This window comes from Ananas comosus, unplaced genomic scaffold (genome assembly GCF_001540865.1).
Source record: "Ananas comosus cultivar F153 unplaced genomic scaffold, ASM154086v1, whole genome shotgun sequence".
Lineage (NCBI taxonomy): Eukaryota > Viridiplantae > Streptophyta > Magnoliopsida > Poales > Bromeliaceae > Ananas > Ananas comosus.
In genome coordinates, this window is record NW_017890788.1 from 5,574 (window position 1) to 23,223 (window position 17,650).

Genomic DNA, 17,650 nt, shown 5'->3' on the forward strand with positions numbered 1-17,650 from the left:
TTCTTCGATGTCCTCCCCCATTTTCGGCCAATAATAGGCCCTCTCCATAAGGGCCAGGGTCCGATGTACGCCCGGGTGGCCAGCCCACAGAGTGTCGTGGCACTCCTGGAGCAGTTCTCTCCTCAAGTTCCCCGCCCGCGGCACGTACACTCGATCCCCCTTTGTTTTGATGAGGCCATCCTGGATCCAGAATCTTCGTGCCTTGCCTTCGTCGATCAATTGCTTGAGAGTCACTGTCATGGGATCCTTCCTCAACCCTTCACGAATCCTCTCTTGCAAAGTCGCTTGTACTTGACTTGCCCTCTCATTCGACAGAGTTTTAAGGGCGGCAAGTTCGGCCTTTCTGCTAAGAGCGTCAGCGACTTGGTTACATCGCCCTGGCTTGTACTCCAAAACCATGTCGAACTCTGCTAGGAAGTCTTGCCATCTCGCCTGCTTCGGAGTGAGCATCTTCTGAGTCTGAAAGTAACTCAGAGCGACGTTGTCTGTCTTGACCACAAATCGGGATCCCAGGAGATAGTGCCTCCATACCCGGAGACAATGCACCACTGCTGTCATCTCCTTCTCATGGGTCGCGTACCGCCGCTCGGTGTCATTCAGCTTTCGGCTCTCGAAGGCTACAGGGTGGCCATCTTGGACGAGTACCCCCCCAATAGCATAATCCGAGGCGTCTGTATGGACTTCGAACGGGAGTGAGTGATCAGGTAGACGTAGTACTGGCTCCTCCATCACCGCAGCCTTCAAGTCATCAAAGGCTTTCTGACACTCGTCGGACCACCTCCATGCCCGGTCCTTTCGTAGCAGGTCCGTCAATGGTGCAGCCCTCCGCGAGTAGCTGCTAATGAAGCGCCGATAGTAGTTCACAAGTCCAAGGAACGAGCGTAATTCCGTTACTCTTGTCGGCGCTCTCCACTCTTTTATGGCACGAATTTTCTCCTCATCCATTCCAATTAGGCCACCACCCACTCGATGGCCCAAGAACATGATCTCCTTCTGAGCAAAGTAACATTTCTCCTTCTTCACATAGAGGGAGTGCTCCTTTAATGTCTGGAAGACGATGCGGAGGTGTTCAACATGCTCCTCCAAGGTCTTGCTGTACACGACAATGTCATCCAGATAGATCACCACAAATTTGTCTAGATGGTCGTGAAACAGGTTGTTCATCAGGGTACAGAACGTAGCTGGGGCATTCGTAAGCCCAAACGGCATCACCAAGAATTCGAACGCCCCATACCTTGTGACACATGTTGTCTTCGCCTCGTCACCTTCCGCAATCCGGACCTGCCAGTAGCCTGATCGCAAGTCCAGTTTGGAGAAGTACCGCGCCTTCCCCAATTGATCAAACAAGTCCGCAATGAGTGGGATTGGGTACTTGTTCTTGATGGTTGCCTTGTTCAGAGCCCGATAATCCACACATAGCCGCAGACTGCCATCATGCTTCTTTTGGAAAAGTACAGGGGCTCCGAACGGTGCTTTCGAGCTGCGAATAAGACCGCCTTTAAGCAGCTCATCTAGTTGCTTCCGAAGTTCTGCCAACTCCGGAGGAGACATACGGTAGGGAGAGCGAGCCGGGGCCCTCGTGCCAGGCTCGAGCTCGATCCGGTGGTCTACTGCTCGTCGGGGAGGTAAAGATTTTGGTAGTTCTGGGGGCATGACATCCTTGAACTCCTTCAAGAGTTTCGCCACTACAGGTGGCGTCGGGGTCTCGTCCCCACTCCCAGTCTCCAACTTCAACGCCGCTACATAAGTCAGCTCGCCCCTCTTCACGCCCTTCTTGAGCTGGAGCGCTGAAATCTGTCGGGCATCCGTTGTCTTCCGCACTACCGGAACGACACATGGAGAATCGTCACCCATCATGCAGAGGGCATCCAAGAATGGCATGGGTACTCCTCTAGCCGTCTGAAGAAACTCCATCCCGAGGATGACTTGGAAATCATCCAGCGGCACCGACATGAAATTGGCTTTACCTGTCCACGAGCCGATGCTGACAGGTACCTCCTTCGCAAGACCCGCGATAGGTTGGGCCTTCGAATTTACTGCTTTCATGCGACTCCCATCCTTGCTCAGTGCAAGTCCAAGACGTTCAGCTTCACCAGTCGCAATGAAGTTGTGGGTAGCACCTGTATCCACCATTGCCCTTGTTGTCTTTCCATTGAGCTTGATGTCCACATACATCAGCTCACTATGTTTACTCTCCCTCGGCAGCGGGGTCTTCTTCTTCTCCCCCACTTGACCTTTGAGTGCATTGAGCAACCGGAGTGCCCCCATCCGGATGCTTCCTGTCTCAGCTGCCTCTTCCTCTTCGTCGGATTCGGGTTCCTTCGTCTGCACTGCATTGAGGGACTTCCTCTGAGGGCACGCTCTGACAAAGTGTGGACCCCCACAAAGGAAGCAACCCTCTTCAGGGCTCTTGAAATTCTTCGGACTCTTGGACCCTACCCCTTTTCGCTCCGTGGATGTCAGTCCCTTACCCTTTGCCTTCTGGTTGTGGGTTTTGGGGTTGTTGCCCACGGGTTTCTTCTTGGGGTGCTCCGGCGGCGAGTAGTCGGTCAGCCGCTCAGCCGCTCCCTGGGCCGCAGCTAAGTCCTTGATGTTCTGGCGACGCAGTTCCGCCTGCGCCCAAGGTTTCAGTCCTTCGAGAAAATGAAAGAGTTTGTCTTTCTCGGACATATCTCGGATATCCAGCATCAACGCGGAGAATTGCTTGACATACTCTCGAATGGACCCCGTCTGCTGGAGTCGTCGCAAATTCCGTCGCGCGATAAACTCGACATTTTCAGGAAGAAACTGAGCCTTTAACTCCTTCTTTAGGTCCTCCCAAGTGTCGATGGTACAGCGACCTTCCTGAATGTCCTCGTATCGGGTCCTCCACCATAGCTTGGCATCTCCGTCGAGGTACATCGTCGCAAACGTGACCTTCGACTCCTCAGTGTCGGGTTGGACGACACGGAAGTACTGTTCCATGTCGAATAGAAAGTTCTCGAGCTCTTTCGCATCACGAGCTCCACGAAAGCTCCGCGGTTCCGGCACTCGAACACGCCCCGCGTGCCCGCCACCTTGGGGTGCGGGAGGAGCATTGCCCATGGCCCTTGTCAGCAGTCCGACACGTGCAAACAATTCGATGGTCTGCTCCTTCAAGTGATGGACCGCCTCCTTCGTGTTATCCTGCAGCTCAGTCACTGACTCGACGAGTTGAGTGAGCGTCGCCTCAAGCATGGCGATCCGTTGCTCATGCGTAGACGCCTTTGTCACTTTCTCGTCAAGTCGAGTAAGCTGGGCCTCCAAGTCGACGAGTCTCTCGCGATTGCTCTTGTGCCTATCTGATTCGCCTTGTCCTTCGTTATCTGCCAGCGCCGCGAGCTGTGCTGTTGATGGTTGCGCCACCGTGCTTGTCTCTGCGACAGGGGCTCTGCTCCGGCCCATGTCGTCTCCGTCGATCCGGGCTCTGATACCACTTGTCACGGGTCTAATGACTTTTTGTCGAAAAGCCCGCGCGGCGCTCGTCTGTCACCTGCACAAAACGAGCCAGCCAAGCAAAACCGTCCCGAGGCGCAACTTCGCAAATTGGCAACGACCGAGAATCGAGAGAAAGCACGTAAAGGGATCCTGCAAATTGGCACAAACAACGAGTATTTTATTGATAACGAAAAGTTGGACTACAAGCGAAAGGCACAAGACTCGACTTGGTCGGGCATGGCCGGTGAGGGCAAAATGATCACCAAGGCACTACGCTTTTAGCGAAGCGGGCTCACTTAATACGTCTCACCTAACCTTCCCGTACTACCCTATATTAGCATCCACCCATTTGGCACCCCGGGGGTACAAAGGTGCTCACCGAGGGGTACGTTTTCCCACTCCGCACATCCATGGGAAAATAGGCCGCCGACCCATGTCCGACACGCGTCCGGCTCAATCCGTCGCATAAGCGGCCATCGTTAGCGAAACCTATGTCCCCTTGGATGTGTAGCACAAGTGAACCCGCGGGTAGCCAACCGGATGCCAATTTACATGCAATGCCCATCCAAAATAAGGAAAATCCTATGTCGAAGTCTTGCCCGACACAACATTTACAGACTCTTTACAAACTCAATGTTATTGACAAGGTCAGGGCCGTTGACAACTAAAAAGGGCCCTGACAAACCGCCCTTATAGTCAAGTACACACGCTCGAAGCATATCCTCAAGTATTGTATCGTCCTCTCCGATTGACCATTACTTTGAGGATGAAATGCCGTGCTAAAGTCGAGCAGTGTGCCCAATGCCTCCTGTAGGCTCCTCCAAAAGTCGGATGTGAACCTCGGGTCCTGATCCGATACTATTGACACCAGAACCCCGTGAACTCTCACAACCTCGTCGATATATTCTTGAGCAAACTTGTCCCCCGACCATGTAATATGAATCGGTAGGAAGTGCGCCGACTTTGTCAACCGGTCTACTATCACCCAAATCGCATCATGTCCACTTTGAGATTGAGGCAACCCGATCACGAAGTCCATTGTGATATTTTTCCATTTCCAAACGGGTATAGATAGGCTTTGTAATTTTCCCGTCGAAAACCGCCGCTCCGCTTTTACTTGTTGGCAAGTAAGACATTGCGCAACAAACTCCCCAATGTCTTTCTTCATGCCCGGCCACCAATAGTGCATCTTCAAATCTTGGTACATTTTGGTGCCACCCGGGTTAATGCTATAAAGAGATTGATGCACATCTTGCATAATCGCCTTGCGAAGGTCCCTATTCTTAGGTACACAGCAACGATTTCGAAATCGAAGCGTGCCGTCGGTCCGAATGCCGAAATCATCGGCACTACCGCTCTCAACTTCACCGCGCACGTTTTGGAGATACTTATCGGAAGCTTGTAGCTCTTTTATCCTCTCCAACAAGGTCGGTTGCACTACCAACGCGGCAAGTGTAGCCAGCACTCCCGGCGCTACTACTTCCAATCCAAGTCGTTGCATCTCCTTCTGCAACAACGGTTGGGATGTAATTGCCGAAGCCAAATTTTTCTCCGATTTCCTACTAAGTGCATCGGCCACGACATTCGCTTTTCCGGGGTGGTATAGAATGGTAACATCATAATCTTTGAACAACTCTAACCACCGCCGTTGTCGCATATTTAGCTCCTTTTAGGTGAACAAGTATTTAACACTTTTGCGATCCATGTAGATCTCGCAATGTTCACCATACAAGTAGTGCCTCCATAACTTTAGCGCGAAGATAACCACCACTAGCTCGAGGTCCTAAATCGGGTAGTTCTTTTCATAAGTCTTCAACTGGCGCGAAGCATAAGTTATAACTCGGCCGTTTTGCATCAAGACACACCCGAGACCGACATAGGAAGCATTGCTGTATACCACAAAGGTCTCCCCTGGGGTCGGCAAGGCAAGCACCGGGGTCGTCGTCAACCTTTTCTTCAACTCCTTAAAGCTCCGATCGCAATCGTCGCTCCACACATATTTCACTCCCTTGTGTGTGAGGCATGTTAGCGGAGTGATTATTTTAGCGAACCCCTCCACGAACAACCGGTAGTAGCCTTCTAGTCCAAGAAAACTGCGGACCTCCGATACACTTGTCAGGCGAGGCCAATCTTTAATTGCCTCTACTTTTTTCGTTTCCACCGAGATACCCTCACCCAAAATCACGTGACCTAAGAATGTGACCTCCGAAAGTCAAAAGTCACATTTCTTCAATTTGGTATATAACTTCTCCTTTCGAAGTATTTCCAACACGGTTCTTAAATGCTCCTCGTGTTCTTCCTCGGTCCGAGAATATACCAATACGTCGTCAATGAATACCACGACGCATCGGTCCAATAGCGGATGGAAGACTCGATTCATTAAGTCCATGAAGGCTGCCACGGCATTAGTAACCTAAATGGCATGACCGTGAACTCATAATGGCCATACCGCGTACGGTATGCCGTCTTGTGCACATCCTTGGGCCGTATCTTCAACTGATGATACCCGGATTGAACGTCTATCTTTGAATACACCCTCGACCCTTGCAGTTGATCGAATAAATCGTCAATCCTCGGCAATGGGTACTTGTTCTTAACTGTCACTTTATTCAACTCGCGATTGTCCACGCAGAGTCGAAGTGTGCCATCCTTTTTACTCACAAATAGCACCGGAGCTCCCCACGGTGACACGCTCGGCCTCACAAAGCCTTTATCGAGCAAGTCTTGCAACTGTGCCTTTAGTTCTTTTAGCACCGTCGGTGCCATTCTATACGGAGCCTTCAAAATTGGCGCCGCCCCGGAATCAAATCAATGGCGAATTCGATCTCCCGGTCCGGTGGCAATCCCGGTAACTCCGCCGGAAACACATCCGGATACTCGCATACAACCCGAATGTCCTCCAAATTCGGGTGCTCCTTTTGAGTGTCCACCATTGTCGCCAAATAGGCCACACACCCGCCTCTAATCATTTTCCTCGCCCTCGCTGCCAATACGATCGCCGCGAAGCGCCTACTTTTACACGCCCGATATACTAACTCTTCTTAATTAGGCTCACGGAACGTGATCATCTTACTTTCACAATCAATGACCGCGTAATACTTGGAGAGCCAATTGATCCCCAAGATTACATCGAAGCCCCACAGTTGGTTTAATACCAATAGGTCGATCGGCATGATCCAATCGCCTATTTGTACCGGACAATCCAAACACTCGTCATGTACATGGAATGAATGTTCAGATGTATTCACCGTATAATAGTCCTCATTATGTGTGACCTCTATGTCATGAGCTAGTGCAAATGATGCCGATATGCATGAATGCGATGCACCTATGTCAAATAACGCTCTAGCTCTAGTGCCTCTGATCAAGATAATACTTGCCACGACATCGTCGGGGACTGGAATCGGCTCCTCCACCTGAGTGGCAAAAACCCGCCCACTTGGTGCTCTAGATGCCTCCGGCTAACACGATGCAGAAGAGCATCCAGCTGACATAGCCGGTGGTAACCCCGCAAGCTGTCTCTGGGTGGAAGGTACTGACGCCGCCGTCGGCGCAAACGATACCCATCTCGGGCACTCCCGCATCATATGTCCCGCTTGACCGCACTTAAAGCACTTTCCTTCACTTTGCGGGCAAGTCATCGGTCAATGCTCGCCGCCGCAAATAACGCAATGGGGAGGCTTCCAGTTCTTCGATTGCTGTCGGAGATACCGAGGGGGTTTCTTAGCATTTGGCCGGCCCTCGGTGCCACCCGCCGCCCGCTTCTTTCCCTTGTCCCTTGCCTCGGCTGTGGACTCGCGCTCCTCGCGTTCGTAGGCATAGCCATGCTCCGCCCACAAGGCTCGATCAAAGACCTCAGCAAAGGTCGTAAGCTTAAGGATTTGCACAGCCCTATGAATCCCCAGCCGAAGTCCTCGCAAGAACCAATCGGCCCGGTCCCGGTCATCGCGAACAACCTCCGGGACGCAATCGATAAGGTGGGAGAACTCCTGCTCGTAGTCCGCCACGGAGCAATCCCCTTGTCTCAACTTTCGAAACTTTTCTTGCAACTTCCGCTTCACCGTGTCGGGAAAGTAATTGGCGAACACCGCCCTCCTGAACTCCTCCCACAACATAGGCGGAAGATCGGGAGATCGATCCCACCTAACACGCTTCCACCACACCTTCGCCGCCTTCTCAAGGCAATGTGTGATGAGGTATACCTTGTCCTTCTCCGAGGTATGCAAGTCCTCGAAGAGCATCTCCATGGAGTCAATCCATGACTCCACCACCGCCGGTTCCACCACTCCCCTTTCGAAGATAGGTGGGTTGAACTTGTTGAACTGTACGAGAACTGCTAACGCACGCTCCCGCTCCGCCTCCTCCGCCGCACTATCGGGGTTTGAGGTCCCCAATCCGGCCGGCACCATCGTGACTGGCACGGCCGCCGTAGCCACACCCTCGATCGCACTCTGCACCATTGCAGGGGGCGCAGGGTGCACGGCCTCTATGGGCGCCACCGCCGCCGCCTGCTGCAGCTCCAAGGTCTCCTGGAGACTTTGGATTTGCTCTCCTTGGCGCTGAACGGACTCCGCTTGTTGCCGCACTACGCCAATAAGCGCGGCCATCTGCTCCCGAAGCTCCCTGTTGCCACCTGCTCTGGGTTGCACGGGAGCTACACGTGGCTCCTCGGCCATAGACCTCGTTCGCGGTCGACCACGAGGCATCTTAGGTCGTCCATGAGGTGGCATTGCTTCCTGAAATGAAGCAATTCACGTTAGTTACTTAGCCAATACACTCGATTATACCCAATTCGGCGAAAGAAATAAGTATATTTATTTTCCTTCTAAAGCATCATGTCGTCGGCAGCCGATCACAACACAAGGAAAAGAAAACAAATAATAACTTAAATTTAGTCCCTAACCATATTAGAGACATATATACATCAACCCAATCATAAGCTTTTGCTATAGTTTTGATTCCACATCGCTCACGTTTCCTAGATCTTTAAGGTTTTTCATTCCTAAGGGTCTCTAGGTCCATCCTATACTTTTACTTTTTGGCTCCTTACGCTCTGATACTATTATATCTATCACGCCCCAAGCCCGATCCTTTTGGCCGGCTCGAGCGCATCGAATAGAGGCCGAACGAACAGAGTATCCCCTGCCCGCCCAACGCTCAACATCCTGTACAAATAGAGTATAAATTTTTGCACAAAACGGAAGCATACACAATGGCTTGCACAAGGGCAAGCAATAGCCAATAGTGAAAGTAATAACTACACCTAGAAAATCATTTATATTTTTGCATCATATCTTCTCTTTTATATCACGTGATCTCAAAATATAAGTTCTTGCACTTAATATAAAATCTTTAACAACATTCATGTTCTTTTTCCTTTGACATCAATAGTCATCAAAATACAAAAAGATGATATATAAGGTATGCAACTAAACCAAAATAGGAAACCCACTCGGGAGGTCTCTATCTAGGGCGCGATGCCCTTACCGCGGTCGTCCGCGGGCTCACTCGGTCCCGGCTCTGTGGAAATAGTGGGGTGAGAACTACAACAAAGTTCCCAGTGGGTTCGGCAACCGACCACGCCGATTTTTCCACTAGATCTAAATCAGGCATAATAGAAGAATAGATAGATAGTAACCAAGCTAAAGCAAATGCAGCTAATATGCCTGAATAATAAATAATGCTATGCTCAATAAAGTACTCATGATGAATGCAAGGTCACTGCTCAGAACCCAATCTCTAGGCTAGCCCGTAGGTTTCACCCACAATAGACTCACAAACACAAATTTCAAAAATCGGGGAGACTACTACACCCGACAGGACCGTCCTCTGGGGAGACTACTACACCCAGTGATGATAACTCCATAGCACATCGCCCTACGGGGAGCTACTACCCTCGAGCAAGGACTTACAGGTGAGTATGATCCAATCCTTAACTATAAGGATGTCAAATTCAATCAATTCCTTAACTATAAGGAAACAATGCACATATGACCCTTAACTCTAAGGTTGAAATTGCCATAATGTCAATATCACACCTTTACTTGCATTCTTTACTTTCACTAGTGTCATTTACACTACTATGTTCTTGTACACATGCCACACTTATTTTCTAAGTGTTCCAACTCTAGCATTCTCGACTCATTAATGTCACTTTCTACTTCTATGTCAAGATGCCACATTTGTTTATTAAGTCCACTAAGTTCTTGTCACTTGTCATGCATAAAAACGGTTTACAAAATTCTCACATTCTTGCTAGAAACTCACATGCATTTGTACTCACAACATGCAATGAAATGCTCACATATAATCCTACTATGTAATTTTTATACTCAATACACATATGCTCAAATATGACACTTTAGACATAAAAGGAATTCCGAGGTCTTCGGATTGCACCACCCACCTTAGATGGTTGTAGGGATCCTACGGTGAATTTCTTGGGATTTTCGAAGCCCTACTTTTTCGCCTGCGGCAAAACGAAGCCAAATTAGGCTTTTTCTCAATAACTTTATCTAAACCTTTTCGTAACGTCAAACGGAGTTGTCCCACGCGTCGGGAATAACCCTAATTAGGTTTTTACAAGGTTAATTTGCCTTAGAAACTCCCTAGGGCAAAAGCCTTAAATTGGGTGCCCTAACGTTGCCATTTGCTAAATCCTAGGTTTTGATCTCTAAAACAAGTAAAAGAGAGCTTGTCAAACCTCTAGAAGTTTATTTAGAACCATCCAAACCATTTTAGGATTTAGAATGCAAATCCTAAAAATCCACCATTCCCTTTGATGAAACTAGGGTTTCATGTGTTCTATAGCTCCAACTAGGTTTCTATACTCATTAAAAGATCAAAACCTAGTTTTCTAGGACATAAACCCAAACCCTATCCTAGGTTTTCATGAAAACCTCACCTTGGCCCAAAGCTCTCCAAGGTCCTTCGTGTTGGAGAGTTCCCAAACCCTCAAAGCCTCCAAATCCACCTTCAAAAGCCTTCTTTTCCTTCTCCTCCAAGCTCTAGGGCAAGATCTCTAGAGAGAAAGAGAGAAATGAGAAGGAGAGAGTGGATGGCTGTGGGAGAGGGAGAGAAGGGGTATTGGGGTTTTATTAAGATGCTATAATTGCATTTAGACCCTCCCCATTTCTAAAATTGCAGCAGTTTTCTTTTTTGCTGTCAGACCCAAAGTGTATAGGTACACGAGATTTTGTACCGGTACATTTCCTGCGGAGAGGCAACATGAGAACAAACTCCTCGAATTTTACCAAAGTGTACCGATACACACCAGGGGTGCACCGGTACATTTCCACGAAAACTTAAACCCGAGAACATTTCCTTCTCGGGCTGCAGGGCTGTACCGGTGACAACTCGCTGGTTGTACCGGTACATGTTGCCCAGAATGTTTTATTTGCGCCATTTTCGATTCTATTTCGCGCCGGTCGATGCTAAAACCCTTTTAACTCTTTTAGAACTCATTTTTAACCCTCCCAACTTTGTTCGAATGTCAACCGGACTTTGTCCATCCATTTTTCTCGGCGCTTTAACCAATTTGGCTAAAGTTCGATAATCGCTTTCGAGGTTTCAATACATTACACGGCGCGTGACATGTAGTGTACTTGATAGTATTGCTTATTGCATTATAGCATACTTGTTTGCCATATTGGAATATACTAGTCATGTATTGGCATATCGGACTATGATAGAGTAGATGTACACCTAGTTGATATCAGGTATATTTGTGGCATAGTAGATCAGCATTTCATTACATGCTTTACATGTCGCAGCTTACTAGTAGTTCTTTTATCTACTAATGCTTTTGGGCCTAGTGGTGCATTTTGCTCAGGTCTGTAATTACCCACTTGGAACTATAAATTATAGTTCTCACGCCCCCTATTTTATGTTTTCTTTCAGAGCCTTCCACTCCATGAGTGGCTAGGGACCGCGGCAAGGGTGTCACTTCGAGCTAGCGAGCGAGGGGTTTTGCTAGGTGGATCATTTTCTCTTTTTTGTTTTAGTTGGAGAGAATGAGAGCGTTTGTACCCTATATAGAGACTACCATTTTGGATATTGTAGTACTTGCTTTTGAGGCTGTTTGATGTATTCACTCTATGTTTTTTCTCAGTTGATAGTTTTACTGCTTCTACTTGTTGATAGATGTTAGCTGTACACATGCTCTGATATCTCTAGATATTTATTATCTTTTCTTTATTCATCGCTATTGTTGTAGATGCCTTATATGTGCAGGCATATGGCGGGTCTGGGCATGTACCGGGAGGGCCTCCGCCGGTCCCGGGGCGTGACATAAGTGAAAAGGCAATCCTGGCTTGTCAAAATTGCGTCTGTAGTAGCAGATTCTCTGAAAAACTGCTTAGTTAGGAGATTTCTCAGTGAACAAGAGAAGCATCCGGTCCAATTTCAGGTGCACAAGTGATCGCTATCCTTTTCTATTCATGTCTTATACCAGTCTTTCATTATAGTTAGGAAGTTGATTCATATGGCTTTTACAGCATTTTCATGTAGTATATGTTACAGCCCCTGCTACAACATACAAGGGATTGTAAATCACCCATTATCTAATGCCCTTTCATGTACACTACCTTTATTCATTATATACTATGCACGCAAATTCTTGAATGTGTTGGATGGTAGTGATATGAAGATAAAGCATATCTGGAGGATAGTTTTGGTCACCTCCCTGCTTTTATTTTTTCCACTCCATGATTACATTTACGTCTGTTTTGTCGATAACGATACTGAAAATGTATGCAGATTAAATGGTGATGATGATCATACAGTAGCATTGGCAGGTTTTATATATATATATATATATATATATATATATATATATATATATATAGGCTGGGGCTACTATACTTATATGAGTATACAACCCTTCGTACTTATAAGTTTTTAGCCGTTCAGATAAAAAAATATGCAGTTATGATGAAAGTGGTTACAGTTAGGTTGATAGTGGGCTCCCAAGGGTTGAGTGGGTGGTTGGTTGAATAGTATAATCTAACGGGTGAAAATGATTAAAGGATAGATCTAACGGGCAAAAACTTATGAGTACAAAAGGCTCTATACTCATAAAAGTATAGTAGCCGGACTCAATATATATATATTAAATATATATATATATATATATATATATATATATTATATATAGTTGAGCTAGAATACTCTCAAAACAAGGGTTGGTGCTTTTGAGTTTTTAACCATTGGATGGAGAGATGTAGGGTTGAAATGATGGTGGTAGGTGGTGATAGGTGGTGGTAGGTGGAATACGAGATTGCTGGGTCCAAAATAGGTTTTAGCTGTAATATTTTGTGTACTTAGTGCAGTGGTTTTATTACATTATTTGTGATTGCAGCTTTGGTGCTTAAAGAAGACTTTTTTTTTCCTTTTTTTTTTTGTTTCCTTTAACAAGTTAATACCTTTTTGGTTTTTAAGTTTTCATTTGCAGTATTAGTTATAGAGGAACATGCTATTGCTAGTTATTAATGCTATTAAGGCTTATGAACTGCAAAGAATATATTCTCATGAGTTATGGCATAAATTTGGTGTATTATATGTATTATTGATTATATGTAAGCAAGGATTAGAAGCCACTCAAATTTTCAACGTCTCTTTGTTCTTTTGTTCCTCTTTGTTCTTCTCTTATTCAAAATCTGATTAATTGTTTTCAGCTTTAACTTAATTGATTTCATATTTTCCATCCATTGTTAAGTGAATTGATATTTTGGAGCAATCTCTTTTGTTTTGAACCATAAAATGTAGGATATTTTAGGGCAATCTCTTTTGTCCTTTTGAACGATAAACTTGTCCCAAAAAGAGTTCACCAATCCTAGGAAAATTTCCTAAGTTCATATATTGTAGCATACGGATTTTAAAATAAGGGTATAAATAAAATAGTGTGAGATACTATTTTTATTGGACTTATAGAAGTAAAATATAAGTCGGGACGGCTCGTGCGGAAATCGGGAGCGAGAACAGAAGATTTTGAATTTTCTGTGTGAATCGAGGCTGTTATTTTAACAGAAAATGCACAGTGTCAGAAATATCTGAAAACTGGAGGATAAGTCAGAATTATTTTTATGAGTCTAGATTAAGTTTCATATCATTCTGGCACCCAGAAGGTGGAAAATAAAATCTGACAGTTATCTGATAAAGATTATAGTTCGGTACAGCTTTCGGTGACCAAACGGGGTCGAAACTGAAAGATTAAAATTTTTCTCGTCAAGTTAAGCAAACGCACATAACTGTCAAATTTGAACTGAAACGGATTTCAGGAGGCTCCGGCGAAAAATATCAGATTTCGAACTGCCTGATGTGAATAGTGTATGCTACTATTGGAGATGTGACTATAAGTAGAAGCTTCTAGGCTTCTTTTCTTCCTTCACAGCCACCACCACCCCCACACACAGTTCATGTGTGTAGTGAGAGAACCCTCTTTTCTCTCTCTAAATATCTCTCTCATCTCTCTAGTTCTTTCGCCCAAATTCACGGCGTTGGCGGAGAGCGAGCTTGCGAACGCGTTTGGAGCGACGGATCGAGCTTTCGTGCGCTCGTTGGAGCGGCGTTCTTCCGTCTCGGTGTTCACTTTTTGGTAAACTTTTGGGATTTGGCTTAATCCTTAACTTTAAGTGTTCTAGTAGCCTCTAATGAGCATTCTTAGCATGTTGCTCCATTTAATTTGGATTATTTGGAGGTAATTGTATGTTAGGGCTCAAAAATGGGATTTTGCTATGTGATGGTTCGATCTAAAATGAGCGCTGTATAAACCTAATTGCTAGGTTTTCTGACACGCTGGGGAAGTCGGTTCGGCGATACGACGAGGCTACGCGAAGATATTTGAAGAAAAGGCCGATTTCGGTACAGATTGCCCGCTCGCGGCGTAAGCTTCCAAAAATCATGAAATCGGAGATCGTAGCATCGTGACTTCCTGATACCTAAAGTCTTGGAGCTAAGAGAGTTGGTGGGCACGAAGGGTCGCGTGGAGTTCTCGGTGGGTTTGACTCGCTACAAATGAGAAAATCTCATTTATGTGGATTTAATTATCGTTAAAATAGAAAATCACGCATTTTCATGATAGATGCATTATTGGTGAATTTTAGAATGCTTAATGCTTATGTTATATACAATACATTTTCGGACCTCTATATAGTAGAGAGTTTTCGTGTTGGGTATTGCCTATAGGATAGCATTCTTAATTGTGGTTTTGGATCGTATTGCATTTAGTGAATATGACAAGTATAAATGCACATGTTATATACAATGCATTTTCGATCTCTATGTGGTAGAGAGCTTGCAAGTGAGATCTACGCATGGGTTTAACATTTCTAATTGGGACTTGGAATCATACTCCATATATTAGACATGGCAAATGTAATATGTCTTGGACATAAATTCTCATTGGACATAGGAGATTGCATTAGGCCATAAAAGTTGGCTTCGGACTTGAATAATTGTGAGTTAGGGAGCTAATGTCGTAATGCGACATCGAGCTTGAGCTATGATTGAGCCTAACAAAGTAATGTTATAGAGAGGCATTAAACTTGAATGATATGTGAATTCCATGTGCATGTTAATATTATGAGAATTATGCTAAGTTGGTAGTTGCATTGGAAGTATATGCATGTAGCATTATAGAATTACGTATGTTGATAGTTGCATACGGACGCATCGCAACCATATGTTAGTAGATTAGATGCATGTTAATATTTATATGCATTGTGGAATACATGCTAAGTACATATTAGCAATGTGAGATCATGTTAGAGAGCATGCGTATTAACCTATATTGATAGGGTAAGCTAATGTCATAAAGAGGCATTGGGTTGGAATTGGATTATTAAGCTAATGTCATAAAGCGACATTGAGTTTGGGACATGTATGAACTAGTAAATAATGCCATAAAGAGGCATGGAAATTGGAACATGCTTGGATATAGTAATGTTCTAGTGTCCTAAAGAGGCATAGACTTAGTGAATGTTGGAACTTCACTTTGACACATAGACTAGACCTTGGGGTTATAGTGGTTTTCTATGTTAGAGACATGATGACGAGATCCGTGACATGATGACTATGCTTGCTTGCCATTTGTGCTCATTCGTACATGCTTTGTGAGGGTCGCTCCCTACAAGCCGGCACTCCGGAGTTGGCCTTTGCGACGCAGTTCGCTGCGTGCGGGTTGAGACGCCTGTAGGGTCGCGTGGGACAGCCTCATTCCAGCGTGGGAAGATGAGCTACCACGGGCAGCTAGGCGGCGAGGCGCTGTAGGTCGTGTGGGACGACTCATTCTAGCGTGGAATGATGGGCTACCACAGGCAGCTAGGCGGCACAAGCCGGACTACATTTGTGTAGGTCCTAAAATAAGATTGAAACAATACATTAAATTGGTGTATAACAATCACTACTAATAGGCTTAGTAGTTGGTTACTTGGACATGCTTTTGCATAATATTGGACATTTGGACGTGATAGTATTACTTGTTGCATCATAGCGATACTTGCGTAGCCGGTGATAGAACATAGTATGTATGTATTGGCATATTGGATTAGGATAGAGTAGATGTACTCCATGTTCTTATCATAATATACTTGTGGCATAGCAGTATAGCATTTCTTTATTGCTTAATTATTTTGCAGTTGTTATTTCATTTTCTATATCTGCTCATGACTTGGGCCTAGTGGTGCATTTTGCTAAGGTCAGTAATTGCCCACTGGGAACTATAAATTATAGTTCTCACGCCCCCTGTTTTATGTTTTCTTTCAGAGCCTTCCACCCCGGGAGAGGCTCGGGATCGCGGGAAAGGAATCGCCTCGAGTTAGCTAGCGAGGAATTCGACGATAGGTGGTCTACCTCTCTTCTGAGTTTTGTTTGGAGAGGTTGAGAGACTTGTACCCTTTTTGTAGAGACCACCCCCTATATGTAGCTTGAGACTCATAATGTATTATTTTACGTTTTGCCTTGGTGGTTTAGTTTCCCTTGTTTCTACCTGTTGTTAGAACCTAGCTGTATACTTGCTCTGATATCTTTAGATACACTCTATTTGTTGTTCATTTATTTGCTATTGTTGTAGACGCCTTATATGTGTAGGCATATGGCGGGTCTGGACACGCACCGGGCGGGCCTAGGCCGGGTCCCGGGGCGTGACATATATGGTGGGGGCGGACCAAAACTTTTGTCGTTTCTGGTAAAATGACATAATATGAAATGATACAATGCGTCCTCACTTTTTTGGCTCTTTCGTTGTTCTTTTTTATTGGTGGTGGGCTCATTAATCAGTGTTATATGCTTCACGAGTTGTGGTAAATTATTAAGTGCAATAGATTGGGGAGCCACCATCTTAATTATTACTTGTATACGAAATGGAGATGCATGTATTAAATTGCATTTTGAGTATGATAATCTGTCACTTAAATAATGTCTTGCTCATTGTCAAATAATGCCTTTTTTTAAGATGAAATGATTATCTAATACTAAAAAATTTATTTGTTTAGGTTTCAGACGCATCTAGCGCTCATAATATTCATCCACAACCTCATTGCCCTTTAGGTAAAATTAAACTTATATTAATTGGTTTTCATGTTAAAAGATTATTTGACTAATCTTTTATTAACTTCAATATTGTTTAATTTGTAGGTTCAACATCTTAATTGCCGAGCTCACTACGACTGGATCTGATATGATATTATTAGCTTTTATTTTCATTTCTCTCTCTCTCTTGGGTTGAAAAGCTAGAAATTGTTGGTACTGTGATTTAGTGACTAAATACTCGTTTAAAGATATATGGATAATAGCTTGAGACATTTTGGTATTAATTAGTGTAACTACAAAACTTCTTTTATATGCTTTCTTTGTTAATACAAATCAAGGCGAATAAAATTAAAGATATGCTTAATGATAATCATCGTGGAGTGGTATTATATTTTAAAAAGTGTGATGCATCATGAAAATTTTGGATATTTAAAGAAAATGGGACAGTTATAAAGTGTCGCTGAAATTAAAAAAAAAGTGTTGCTAGAATATTATTTTGCATCACTTTTATATGCTGCTAAAAGCTTAAATAAGTGTCGGTATATTAGTAGCACTCTTTTTAGGTTATACCGACACTCTTAAAAAGTGTCACTATATATCTAGCGACGCCACATATAGCAACACTCTTTAAAAGTGTCGGTAATTTAGCCAGCAGCACTTTTTTTAA

General features: G+C 44.9%; 1 long non-coding RNA gene across 1 annotated transcript; it reads left to right on the forward strand.

The window, feature by feature from the left end:
• Nucleotides 1-16,743: 16,743 nt before the first annotated feature.
• On the forward strand, nt 16,744-17,267 carry LOC109704242. The gene is made up of 2 exons (XR_002214252.1): nt 16,744-17,001; nt 17,089-17,267. It is a non-coding gene; the product is annotated as an uncharacterized LOC109704242 (long non-coding RNA).
• Nucleotides 17,268-17,650: the final 383 nt, after the last annotated feature.